The sequence below is a fragment of the Lygodium microphyllum genome, chromosome 7 (assembly GCF_053477565.2).
Source record: "Lygodium microphyllum isolate KBCC chromosome 7, Lygodium_microphyllum_v1.1.10, whole genome shotgun sequence".
In the NCBI taxonomy this organism is placed as follows: Eukaryota; Viridiplantae; Streptophyta; class Polypodiopsida; order Schizaeales; family Lygodiaceae; genus Lygodium; species Lygodium microphyllum.
Window position 1 is genome coordinate 115,795,817 of NC_141141.1, and position 14,154 is coordinate 115,809,970.

Sequence of the window (14,154 nt, forward strand, 5' to 3'; positions counted from 1 at the left end):
ATGAATCTAAATCAGTTAGTTAATCCAAAAGTGCAAGCGTCTAAATTTTCAAGCAAGAAGAAGGAGGATCCTGGACTGTCATGTTGCTCAATTTGAAACTAGATCGACAGCCATTGGATTTAATCAAATGTATGGTGATCAGGTTAAGTTGCAACAATTTGCAACTACTCTATAAGAAAAAGCAATGGATTGGTTTTCTAGCTATGGCATGGCAACCTTTAGTACATGCGATGACTTAAAGATTGTATTTTTGGATAGCTTTTGGAAGGATAAAACCCTTGGAGATATATTGAGAAAGATCAAGAATATAAAGCAGAAGAGTATGTTGGTTGAAGATTATGCCCAAAAGTTCAAGAACTTGCTAAACAAGTTGAATGCTATTGATGCACCTTTGATGGAAGATGCAAATAACTTATTTTATTAAGGGCTTGAGGGGTAACATCACGAACCCCATTACTAATGTGGTGTTAGGTCCAAATGGTACATTGAATACTATGATTAGGGCTACTATGTGGGTTAAGAGAAGGTTGGGTACTTCACAATCAAGGAGTCATAAGGATGATGATTCTTCAAGGTCTGATTCTGATACAGATGCAAATTCCAAATCAAAAAGTGATACCAATGATCAAGATAATGCTTATAGTTCAAACTCAGAGGATGATTCCCTTGATTTGGATGATGAGTCTAGTAGAGGGAAGCATAGGAGGAAGAAAAAGAAATCAATTTTATATAAATCTAAGAAGAAGAGATCAAAAGACAAGTTGAAGAGGAGGGTACAGGAAAGCAAACTAGATAAGAAGATTAAATAAAAGTCTAAGGATTTAGGTATTTCTAATACCAAGAGGAAAGAAAAGTATTGTGAGACATGCCAAAGAAATGGCCATGAAACCAGGACTTGGTACAATCTTAATGTTAGGATGGCACAACATATGCCAATGATGCAATCTAGACCAAGACTTGTTTAGCCAGCTGCAGTCAATCACATTATTTCTAACACAATACCTCAAAGGCCCTTTAGGAGACCTATAAGAATGCAGGCAAGATAGCCTTGGGAAAATGTTCATCCATAGTAATAAACCACCCAAACGGAAGCATGCCATTATTGTGGAGGCCAAGGACACTTTGTTGAACCAAACTGCGAACTTTGGGCATGGCATAGGACTAAGAGAGGAATGCCAATAGCAAGGACTTGCAATGATAGAAGAGCTATAGAAGCACCTCATCCATTTGCCCCAATTGCAGCAATCCTTATAGAATTACCTGACCAAGATGATCAAAGGCAATCTCTTAGTATACAGGTGTTGCTGGTTATGAAGAAATTCAGCAAGAATTATTTCAAGAAAATAGCAAGGAGGTGTCATGTAATTTGAATAATGTAAGTATGCATGTTGAATGTGATTGTTCTAAATGTATTAAAGTTGAGGATTGTCTAGACGAACCTATGGTATTAGCTATTACCAAAAGTCAAGCACGTCTTGGGAGGAACAAGAGAAGACAAGGAAAAAGGCATTAAAGCAAGTTAGGAAGTTGCAAAAACTTGCTGAAAATTTGGAATTTGATCAATTTGATGATGTAGGGGATTTAGGTATTCAAAAGCCTGAATTGCAGGAGCAATTTCTTGGATAGCAAGATCAATTCTCTGATCAATAGGGATAGTTTCTTGATAATGTAGTTTGTGGAAAGTTACAGCAAGGAGGTTTAGAAGAGCTATTTCAAGCTCTTGCAAAGTGCTCTATATAGTTAACCCCAAAGCAAATCTTGGATTTAATAGCAAGATTTAAGGAAAAGTTTCTCTTGGAGATCAGGCAAAAGCAGTAGGAAATTCTTGAATGTATAGTAATACAAGATCAAGCAGTTCCTGACTATCAGGTAGTTATACCAACCCAACAAGAAGTTGTGGATTATCAAGTGCCTACCATTCAAGTTGAGTATCCAGGAAGAAAGCATGATGATGTCCTATTGGATGGGGGTTTAGGAGTTAATATACTTCTTGAGCACACATATTTGGCAATCAAGTAGGAGGAGCTACTACCAACCCCATTTCAGGTCAGCATGGCAGATCAGAGAAGGTTATAACCCTTGGGTATCCTTAGAAATCAACAAATTTGAGTGGCTAGCCTAAAATTTAGGGTGAGTTTTGTTGTGTTAAAAATGTCAAAAATTGGGGATTCTGATATAATGCTCTTGGGTAGACCATGGTTAAATTAGCCAAATTGAAGTAGGACTGGGAGAATGATTGGGTGCGTGTCCCCAGAGGACTCAAGGAGATTAGATTGTCAACAGTTAATAAGGTAATAGTAAAGAGTTCCTCTAGACCTGTAGTAGCTCATACTATTAACCTAGCAGATGAAGTGGAAGATGACGAGGAGGAATTATTTCTTCAGGAAAATCCTTTTGTGGTTCCAGTCTTTGAAATAGATGTTGACGGTATTATTTAGGAGTACCAGGATCATCCTGTGTGTAGGAAATGAAGTTTTAGAACACCAAGTTGTTCAAACTGTAGTCAAAAATAGTTAGGACATAATCTTGAAAGCTGTCCTAAAGGTTAGAATCATTTTGAATTTTAGGACAAGTCAAGGAATGAGTAGTATAAAACGGTTCAAGACCAGGAAATCGGTCATCCTGAAGTTTCTCAGTAAGAAACACCTAGAAATCAGCAAACTAGTGTGGACAATTCTATGGACAGTTCTGATGTATTGGATGCAAAAGGACAAAAGACCATTATTTAAGCTGAGTTGAGATATGAGCATACAATGAGAAGATTTGCAAGGGTAGTTAAAGATGAGGTTCAGGAGGTTAATTTAATACGGAAGGGGAGGCCAAACCCATTAAGGTCAATATTTTTGTGGAAGAAAACTTCAAGCAATATCTTTTTAAGCTATGCAAAGAGTTTCAGAATATCTTTGCTTTGGATTATATGGACATGAAAGGATTTGATCCAATTGTGTATTAGCACATGATAAATTAAAGAAAGATACTGAGCCAATCATTCAAAAAAGGTATAGAATGAACCCTAACTATGCCAAACAGGTCAAGGAAAAATTTGACAAGCTTTTGAGGGTTGGGTTCATCAAACCGATAAATGAAGTTACTTGGTTATCCCCTATAGTGGTGGTGCCCACGAAGAACAAGAAGATTAGAGTCAGTGTGGATTATAGGAAATTAAATGCAGCTACCATTATTGATCCCTTTTCGATTACTTTTACCAACTCTCTCCTTGATGATGTGGTAGGCCACGAAATGTACAGTTTTCTGGATGAGTTTTCTAGATACTATCAAATTAGGATGCATTCAAAAGATATGGATAAGATAGTCTTTATCACTGAATGGGGAGCATCTATTAGCATAGTCATTAACTTTGGATTGAAAAATGGACCTCTTGAGTTTTAGGGAGCTACTCATAAGACATTTGAGTCATATTTAACAACTTTTATGAGGGTGTTTATTGATGATTTCTATGTTTTTGGCAATAGGAGAGAGCATTTAAAATATCTTAGGTCCAATTGAGAATGTAGGCTGCAGTATTAATAGCTTCTATCCAAAATCAATTAGACAATCCCTTGCCTTTAAGCATGCACCTTGCCATTTCCACAATGTTACAATTTCAACATTTAACAACACCTTTCTGCTAAGGTGTATAAGGCATCATCAATTTTGATGCTTAATCCCGTTGCCCTTGCAAAAGTCTTCAAACTCCTTTGAGTTGAACTCACCACCACCACCTATTCTAAACTTCTTCACACTTTTTCTTGTTTCATTCTCAACAAGTTTTAGCCATTCTTTAAACTTACCAAAAGCTCGAGCCTTATCATGAAGAAAGTACACCCACATCTTCCTACTATAGTCAATGATGATCAACATAAAATAAGAAGATCCTCCCAAGGCTTGTGTAGGCATTTTACTACACAAATTAACATGCATCAACTCTAGAGGAGCCTTCACTCAGTTCTTACTTTCTTGTGGAAATGCCTTTCTCTATTGCTTGCCCATCATACAAGCTTCATATGGTTCCTTCATTTCAATTACTACAAGTAGGTGAGCAACCATACCTTGCTTATGCATCTCCTTTAACGTTGCAAAACCAATGTGACTAAATCTTTCATGCCAAAGTTTACTTGTGCTAGTGGTGGCTATAAAAGCACTTAGCTCATACAAGTTGTTCCTTCTTTCTCCTTTGCCAACAACTTTGCTAGCATTGTCGATGATTTTTGCACCTTGTCTTAGTGAACCTCACCTCATGGCCAAGCTTAAAGGTAGCTCAAAGAACTCAAATTGGGACAAAGATAGATCGACGATGGCTTTGGAAGGGTCTTTCTTTTATAGCTCGAGAAGGTAGTTTGGTTGGCCTCTCTGACCATATTATGAACCTTTCCTAGTCAGCTAGGGAATATTCCCTTCACCATTGAGTTGCGGGCTGTGATGGGGAGGCAGAGCATCACCCTACTACATGGTGATTGTCACTATAAGAAAATTTTCAATGACAACAATTAGTTCACCCCCAAAAGTTAGAGGTAGATGGCTATACTTTTTTATCTCACCTTCGATCTTCTCAACTGGCCACCACTGGAGTTTTTGCTGTTGTAAAGCTACTCCTATGCCCAGTGGGATTTCGAGGTAGTGGAAAATACTCCATGTTTTCAACTCTTCAAAGCCTAATTGAGTGATCCATTGGGGAAGGGGGATCATCAAACTCAAGGTATAGAATTTCAATTTTGGATTTACTCACCATGAAGCTAGACACATAGTAGAAGCCTTCAGAGATGTTTAAGAGTTGATCCACATTTTCTTTTTTTACTGCAATAGGTGGAATTATAGTTAATGAAGAGATAGAGAAAATCCATTTGCTATAAGGCAAAAGGAGGCCACACAAGCCTCTTTGAAGGCTAAAATCAACTCAAAATCAATTGCCTTCAAGAGTGGTTCAACAACGATAGCAAATAATATGGGTGCTAGAGGACACCTGTTGGACTGACCTCTTTAGCTAAAACAAATTTGATATGAGTCTTGCATTGAAAAAAAGTACAACTACCATCTTTCAAAAATGCATCACAAATCCCAATTTTTTTAATACCACAAAAATGAAATCCCATTCATCCCTATCATAAGCTTTGTCAAGGTCCATATTTATTAGAATCAATTGACCTTTTATTTCAAGAGTCTATTGAAACAATCAAGTTAATCACGAATCTTTCTTCCGTGCAAGAACCCATATTGTGATGGGGGTAATATTTTGGACTGGATGGATTTGAACCTCAGGGCCATTGCTTTGGCAATTATCTTGTAACAAACATTCAACATGGTGGGACCACTAACCCAATTTGCTTCTACAATGGGATATGGGCAATAGCTTAATTCTACCTTTGTTAGCAAAATGAAGGATTCTTCCTTGTTTATGCATTGGCAAAACTCATAGATTTTTGTGTCAAATAACTCCAATAGGGATTCATATACTTCCAAAAGGATGCCATTTGATCCAATGGACTTTATATTTCTTCATTTTTTAGCACCACAAATCCCATCTTCTCAATGGAGGATGGTCTAAAGAGGAGAACATAGACCTCTAGAGGAAAGATCTTCTCAATAGGTAACATGAACTCATGTAGTGCCTTAAGGTACACCTAGCCTACCTCAGATTCCTTTCTTGCAATAATTGACAATTGACAATAAATACTTTAGCAATTTCCTAATCACTATTATGACTTTTACCTTATTTATCTTTACTCATGGTGGCGAGTACCCTCCTCTTTGAATGTAAGGCTTTTAAGAAAAAAGGTGTTGGTGCATCTTCATCCACCAACCATTTTCCTTTTAAGTGTAATAACAGCCTCAATTTTGCTATTATTTTTGTTTAAAATGTAATATATAATATTTTATAAGAGCCAAATAATAATATCATCATTAGGATAAATAAAAAAAGAAATAAGCATATGCCTTTGACATCGAGTTAGCCAAATCCAAAGCATATGCCTTTGAGATCGGTTTAGCCTCATCCAAAGTTTCCCTCTTTAAAAAATCCTTATTGCTTCCATAATTTTTCGAATATTCAATTATGGAAATATACATTTCTTGAGTCTCATAGTGTTAGATATGATCAATGCCCCACCCTCGTAAGTTGCCACCAATGATCCATGGTGCTCTAAGTTGTAATGCCCCATTATGAGAATAAGCCATGTGAGAGCCCAGTGGACATTGATTGGGTCCTAACTTGTATGTTAGATGAGGTCTATGTGATGAGATGGCAAAACGGTGACCTTTGTTGTGGATCTAGCCTTTGGGTTAGATAGAGTAGTTATGTTGGTAGCAACTCAAGGCACAATGCATTAAGTTGTAGGGTATCACCCATTGATGGAGGTCTAGGGGCAATGCCCCCAACCAATTGGTAAAGGAAATATTCGCTAGTTGACTAGGGAAGGTTCATAATATGGTGACAAGCTAATTAGACTACCTTTCTAAGTGATAAAAGAAAGACCCCTCTAAAGCCATCATCAATCCAACTTTCACCTAGTCAAAGTTCTTTTAGTTATCCTTGAGCTCCTCGCCTATCACGGGTTTGGATAACCATCTAAGCTTCATAATGGAAGCGCACAAGTGGATAGGGCGATCTTTGTATTAGTTCATTTGAAATTAAAGTAGTTTTTATTCTTCTCATATTTACTATGTATTCTCTACTCCTTTCTCAAATTATATTCTCTATCCTATGTAATTATTACATAAAGATGGCTTAGGATTTTATCATTGATTTATTTCTATCATGTTTTCAAATGATCCAAAAAGAGCTTGTCTTTTAAGAAGGTTCTATTATGGTAAAGGGAATATTCCCTAGCCAACTAGGGAAAGTTCATAATATGGTCGGGCAAGCTGACTAGACTACCTTTTCAAGCTGTAAAAGAAAGACCCCTCTAAAACCATTGTCAATCCATCATTCACCTAATCAAAGTTCTTTTAACTATCCTTAAGCTCTTCGCCTATCATCTTTTTGGATCACCATATAAGCTTCACAGTGGAAGTGCACAAGTGGAGAAAGCCATATTTGTATCACTTCATTTGAAATTAAAGTAGTTTTTATTCTTCTCATATTTATTGTGTATTTTCTACTCCTTGCTCAGATTCTGTTTGCTACATCGTGTAATTTTGACACAAAGATGGCTTAGAATGTTATCATTGATTTCTTTCTAGCATGCTTTCAAATGATCCAAAAAGAAGCTGTTGTTTAAGAAGGTTGCATTGAATAGAAATGAGGGTAGCCTATTATTAGAATAAGTTAGGGAGATAAATCTAAAAGTGCTTTTGATGGGACAGTGGTCCAAGTCCATCAAATCTATAAGCATAGTTCTTTTGGGGGTGGGAAGCAGCCACCCACTACCCCCCTCAATGACATAAGCCCTATCAAATATGACTTCCCTCCATGATTTTTCCTTATGTTGGTTGTGCCAAGTGAGGCCATTGTCAACCCATGTTGTATGTAGGACAGCAAACAATTTTTGACTCCTACACCAATCATCCCAACTTTCTCTTTTTGCAAATCAACATAATACTGCAACTGTGTGATTGATCATGTGGTCATATTCCATCTCAAATTAGCACAATACATTTTAAGGGGATTTCTTTATTGATTGCTTTCCACATGTGGGCTCTCATTGCTGTAGTCAGCCCATAACAATTTGTTCCTTGAGCATATCCCTTACCTTTGGCTCCAATTTTGGTTGACTCCTTAAGTGCCTTCTTAGTAGTTTTTCTCTTTTCTTCCACCTCATCTTTTTGCTTGTTCAAGCTAACCTACATGCGTGTGGTCTTCTCAACCATCACAAAGCATAAGGGAAAGTTTTTTGTCATCATTGCTGACTACAACAAGCTAGATATGGGATGGCTCCCTTGTAGTAACTCATGATAGGGATTGCATACATGTGGAGGCATCCACCATCCTCAATTAAAACAAGCTAAATATGTAGTGGCTCCTATAACAAAAAGTACGATGTTGACACTAGTATATGACAAGGGAATAACATAATACTCCTAGAATGGAAAACAAGGAATAACTTGCCTCTTGTAACCCAAGTCTATTAAATTCTAAGCTTGTGAAGCTATGCATAAAGGGGATGCCTAAAATTGTACGAAGTCTTTGTTCACGCACTACACTTGTAGGCATGAGTACATGTAAGTGGCTAGAGAGGCTCCAAAGACTTGAGAAAATAATTAAGGGTCATCAATAGTCCAAGGGATAATGTATAAATAACCATTTTGGAAAAAAAAAAACTTGCTTCTCAATGGTTTGAAGCTAAGGAGATATTTGCAAAATTTACACACTCTTTGTAACAAACATGAGGAATTTGATAGTATTCAACCACTTTCTAAGTTTTCTGTCAATGTATACATAAAATTGCCATTCAATCTATTTAGTGACTATACACACAAGCCTTTACTATTCACCTTCTATTTCAATGAATAGTTGGTTTCTTTTTTTCCAATATGCTCAATTAATTTTTGTATGACACTTATTTTGGCACCAAATGTTAAAGGTATGGTGCTAGAGGTAGAAACAATGTATGGTTCAAAAGTGACAAGTGATATAGGCACAAAGACTGTATCCCATTGGCAAAGAGAGGGAAGAGTGGCCTAGCTAAAAAACTATAAACGAATGTACTTGCTCACTATCAAATCAATCAAGTCTATTTTATGTCATCATGTTTCTCCACTTTTCTTCTTCTTTCCTCCATATCTCATCTTATCTTCTTACTCAACCATGTTTTGTAACATGGTATCAGAGCCTTTTTCCTAGAGGTTGTGAGGTAGAGAGGCATCCATTGCTATGCATGAGGTCCAAGAAGCTCAAGCATCAGTGGTGTTGTCCAAGAACCTTGTGCTATGAGGAGTAAAGATGTGGGAGGTACCAAGATCATTGGAGAAGGCAAGAAGGTAGCCATCCTTGAGGTGCAGTTCTTCATTGTGTCCATTATCACTTTCAATCCATTCCTTGAATGCTTTTCATTATCAAGAAGAAGAGCAAGGGAAATTATTGGAAAGCTTTCACAAGTTTCATTTCTTAGAGGTTTGCATTATCTCCCACTTGCTAAGGGGGTAGCTTGTCAACAAGCTGAGGGCCTGCTTGTGGCTAGAAGCATAGGGGTTGCTTGCCAAATAAGTTAGGGTGCAGCTTGTTTAAAGGAGAAAGGGTCTTGCTTGTCTCTATCAAATATAAATAAGTGAAGACAAAGAGAAGAAAGAAAGATTATTGCTGCCACTAAAGCTCAAAATCCCAAATTCCATGTATCTCAAAATGGTCCATACAATGTCCCATCAACCCATGTATGTCATGAAACCATTGAGTCAAAGAAATTTATGCAAAAAGGATTATGCTCAAAGAAAAAAAATCTTTTAATATTTACTTATTAGGAGTAAAAAACCCTCAATTCAGAAAAAATGAAGGCCATGAAGAAAAAGAAGTCCAAGAAGACGAAGAGAAGAAAACAAGAAGAGCAAGACTAGAGCCAAAGCTAAGTAGAAGAAGATCATAAGAGGATATAATCAAGGCTAAAGAGTCAAGTAAAGCACCAAAGATGGAAAACAAAATTGCAATGTCCACCATTGGCACTAATGATGTAGTTAAGGGGACTAAAAGCATCCAAAATTTTGAGTTGTATTGCTTACACTTTGGTTGGCACTACATGAATTGGAAGCCTTGTATGCATTAAGGGGGGGGAGGGGGTGGGAAACCTATGTCCTCCAGTGTAGTTATCTAGCGGGTAAGTTGGCACCAAGGGGGGTGTTGAAAATATAGTACTAGAGGCACAAACAATGTATGGTTCAAAAGTGACAAGTGCTATAGGCACAAAGATTGTATCCCATAAGCAAATAGAGGGAAGAGTGGCCTAGATAAAAAAAATTATAAAATAATCTACTTTCTCACTATCAAATCAACCAAGTCTATTTTGTTTCATCATGTTTCTCCACTTATTCTTCTTCTTTCCCTCATAGCTCATCTTAACTTCTTGCTCAACCATGTTGTGTAATAACACTAGAACTATGCTCAACACTAAACTCACACTTGTATGTGGAAGATGATTGGGTATAATGACATCACCTTCACCCATAGTTTGCTTATATGGGATCAACCCACCATAAATATAGCAATGGATGCAAATATTGGATAATTTTCACTTGTGTGCGTCCAAAATAAGCACAACTTTTTGTTGACCTATGAAGCAAGATCCATAATGGAGGAAGTTTGCTCTCTATTGCTCTATTACAAACATGATAATGGAGCTAATTGTAGCGATCCATATCCTCGAAAACCCCGCACATCTTGTGTAACAAGATTAGCCCTTATGCATTGCAATTCTAGGGACTATGAATTTTAACATAGTGAATTGTCCAACAATGTCAATAATGATGTTATTTCTTGCCATCACAATTTGTCATATAATGGAATGCAGGCTTGTGAGAATCCATGGTAGCATCATTTCTTTAAGTTGTTTTCCCAAGGGATGCATAATTTCCCTAACACTATAGCCACATGTAGGGTTTTAACTCTCCACCTCCTTTTATTTGGGCTACATTTCTCAATCACAAAATTAGACTTGCCATCAAAGTCTTTCCATAGCTTTTCCACTGAGCAAAATTGGGACATGGAAGATATTATGCTAGGGAATCCTTTACTTTAGTCTATACTTGAAAATTTACAAGTGATTTTGCTTTTGATGGCAAGTTGGAACCCTCCATGCCTACCTCACAAGACAACAATGTGCACCAACAATCTATATTTGGAAAAAGAGTACAATATACAATGCAAATGTGGATATTCATATAATGGATTTTATTTAAATGGCCCTACTAAATAGTGAAAAAACCAGCATAATAACTAATTGACACTTATAAAGAAAGCAAAAGCAAGAGAAAAAGCTAATTAGGATATCCGAGTGGAAAAACATATTTGCTTGAATTTTTATCCTTATCTTGGTTGCTCTTCTTTTTTGGAATGGGTGTTACATCAAATTGTACCCTTGTCCATTTCTCTCTATTTTTGGAATGGGAATTACTAAAGTTCACATTTCAATATATCTACTATTTTTCCCTACCAGATGGCTCCATGTGGGTCCAAAGATGGAATGGAGCACCTTGAGAAATCTTTTCAAGCACATCTACAATTTCCACCAAATGTGAAAAACCTCTTCTACTCAATGGAAGGTGAGCCAAAAGGCAGCTATTTAGGAAGAACATGCTATTTCGAGTCCAAGAGCCTTGATTTTTTCTACTTTCATTCATTGTTTTTCATGTATTGGATAGTACGCAAAACATTGATGGTACATGTGAACAAATATTTAGAGTATATGTGATTGGATGGTATGTGGGCATTGATGGCACATATGAAAATATATTTAGAGCATATGTGATTTGCATCCTAAGGTCATTATGCCATGCCATAGGTTGTAGCACATCTAGGCCATAAGAGACTAACAACCCAATGGGCATGCACAATGTGTAAAAGCCAACTCACTCTGTTTAGCACTTCAAAATGAATATATTTTATCACATGAGAAAATAGATATACTTCCCCCTACAATCTTTTAGTGCATATATGCTACACTTCCATAATTTAATTCAAAAGTATATTCTATCATTGTTTTGAGACCCCCTTTGAGATTTTATATTATTTACTTTAGTAGACCACTTCATGCTTTTCTTATGAACATCCTTCAAGCCAAAGTGGAAAATGAAATAAAGGAAACCACAATCCATCACTCTATCTAGGAGCTTACTCACAAGTTCTACATGGATTTGCCTTGGATCTATTCATAGATTATAAAAATGCTTAGAGTTTACTTAAAAGAGCCCTTTTTCAATTGGATGTTGTGTGTTTACTTAAAGAAAAGCACTATAAGAGCACATGTATTCCACTTGCCCCAATGCACCCCTTCTACTTTTAAAGAAAATAATATTACAATTGTAGGATCAACTTGTTTCTATTTTGGGATTTACTTCTATTTCCAAGGCTTCTATTTATGTTTTTCTTAATGAATATTTTTCCCTTTATGTGATCATGGGGCATCTTTACAACATAAAACTTGTTTATAGCATGCTAGACATTCCATGCTTGACCTATCACTCTCTTAAATATTTTCCTTCCTCTTTCCATAGCCATTCTATAATGTGATTTATCACCCTTTACCTCTCTTTAGTTGTTCTTGACATGATGTAGAATGGAAGCACTAAGTATAACACTTCATTTTTTATTTTCACACTTCATTGCTTCCCAAAAAGATGGGAGATGGTAAGATGATATTTCTTCACCCCATGTGTCTTTTATCCCACACCACTCATTGGTCTCCAAACTCATTTCTCTTGTAATTCAATCTTCAAGTATCATACTTTATAAGAATCAAGGCCACTAGCTTATTAGAAGCGAGCCCTTCCAAAACATGCCGCTACTTTCTATACAACTAAGCACTAGTAAACATGCATATGGCAATGTACACTTTGGAAATATCACATTCAGTAGCTACTATGCATCATATTTGTTCTCATTTTGGAAATTCAAGGTGTAAAACAACAAATTTATCTAGTTTTCTTCACTACATTGAAATGCAACAATATAGATGTTATGTTAGCTTGAATCACTCCGCTTCAAGATATTTTATGGGCTTCAACTTGTAGTATTGTAATTTACGATTTCACATGAAAGACTAAATACAACTAGGACTTGATATTGCATTATTATTTATCATTAACTTGGTATGCTTCATACATACTTAGGTAATTTTGATGAGGAAGATATCAAAGGAAACATTAATACATATGAATATAGTCTCCATGCTCATTTAAGTGTAATAGCGCAATCTCAAGTTAAAGATTGATTTGTTTCATCTTAATATAGATGTTAGGCCCAAAAATAGGGCTCACATTGGCCATTGTTATGGAAGACCAAAGTCAAGAAATTGATAAATTCAATTAGAAGGCATTCTCTATCAATGGTGGTGACATCTATTTATTTATAGAGCAAGATTAGATTGTGTTGGTCTAGTTACACACACACAACAACCATAAAAGTTTGTGATAAAATGTGAAAGCATGGCCACTTGGAAGAGTTGTACAAAAGGATGTATAATTCTCTTAATATTGCTTTTGCAAGTCCATTTCTTTAAGTCTCACATGTTTTTAAAAGCAAAATTTTTCCCTTCTGCGTAGTCAAATGTGCGAGGGATAGATACTTCTTCATGTCAATCATTATGCTAAGAAGATGACAAATATTTCTATCACATGCATAAATCTTGCAATCTCATTGTGCATCTTATCGAGATTTGTAAAGTATACAACTACTTTCAACAGTGGCTATCATAATCAACCCTTAAGGCAAATCTTTTTAAGGCCATTGCGTTTTATGTGTTGGTTAAATAGTCATATTAAGATGTCTAATCATTGGGCTTATGTAACATGAACCTTTTAGAAAAAGACTTATCAATATAAGTCAAGGCTTAAGGGTACTATGTATAGTTGTTGATTAGTTATTCATTCGGGTAAGTTTAAATGCTAAAGCTCGTTAAAAGTACTTTAACAAAGTTGATCAATTATTAGACAATAAATTTTAGAACTTTGAAACTTACAATATCTTAACCTTTGTAAACGCACATTGTTTATATACATCTTATTTTAACTTGCAAATCTTCCTTCCACTTGCCAACATGATTCATTGTTATCTTATCATAAGCTTTAGTTGCAATGATTGTGACTCATTCAAAGTCACTCTATCGTCACAATTTGCAAGGTTATAAGAATGTGTAAGGCTAGCACTATTTTAAGTCGATTAATGATTGTCAAATGTTTGTTCATGATGTAAGCATCTATCACCTCCATGTCTAATTAATCTTTTATTTTTAGTAGTGAACAATGTATTGTTCAATACTAGATTGTCTCCATCATTTTTTAGTACTCAATCCAATGCACATATTCAATGAGTCATTATCTTTTAACTCAAATCATCTCAAAAGCTTAGACTTATTTGTAATTTAATGCATACCTTCTTATCTATTTGAATCTTTCAACATCATTTTCCTTACCTTCTTTATATGATCATTCTTGAACATATATGCTGTAATTTTAATTGAAGTGTGAAGTTACAACATTGGCATCATTATAATGTGTCACTGCTTGACTAAACATATA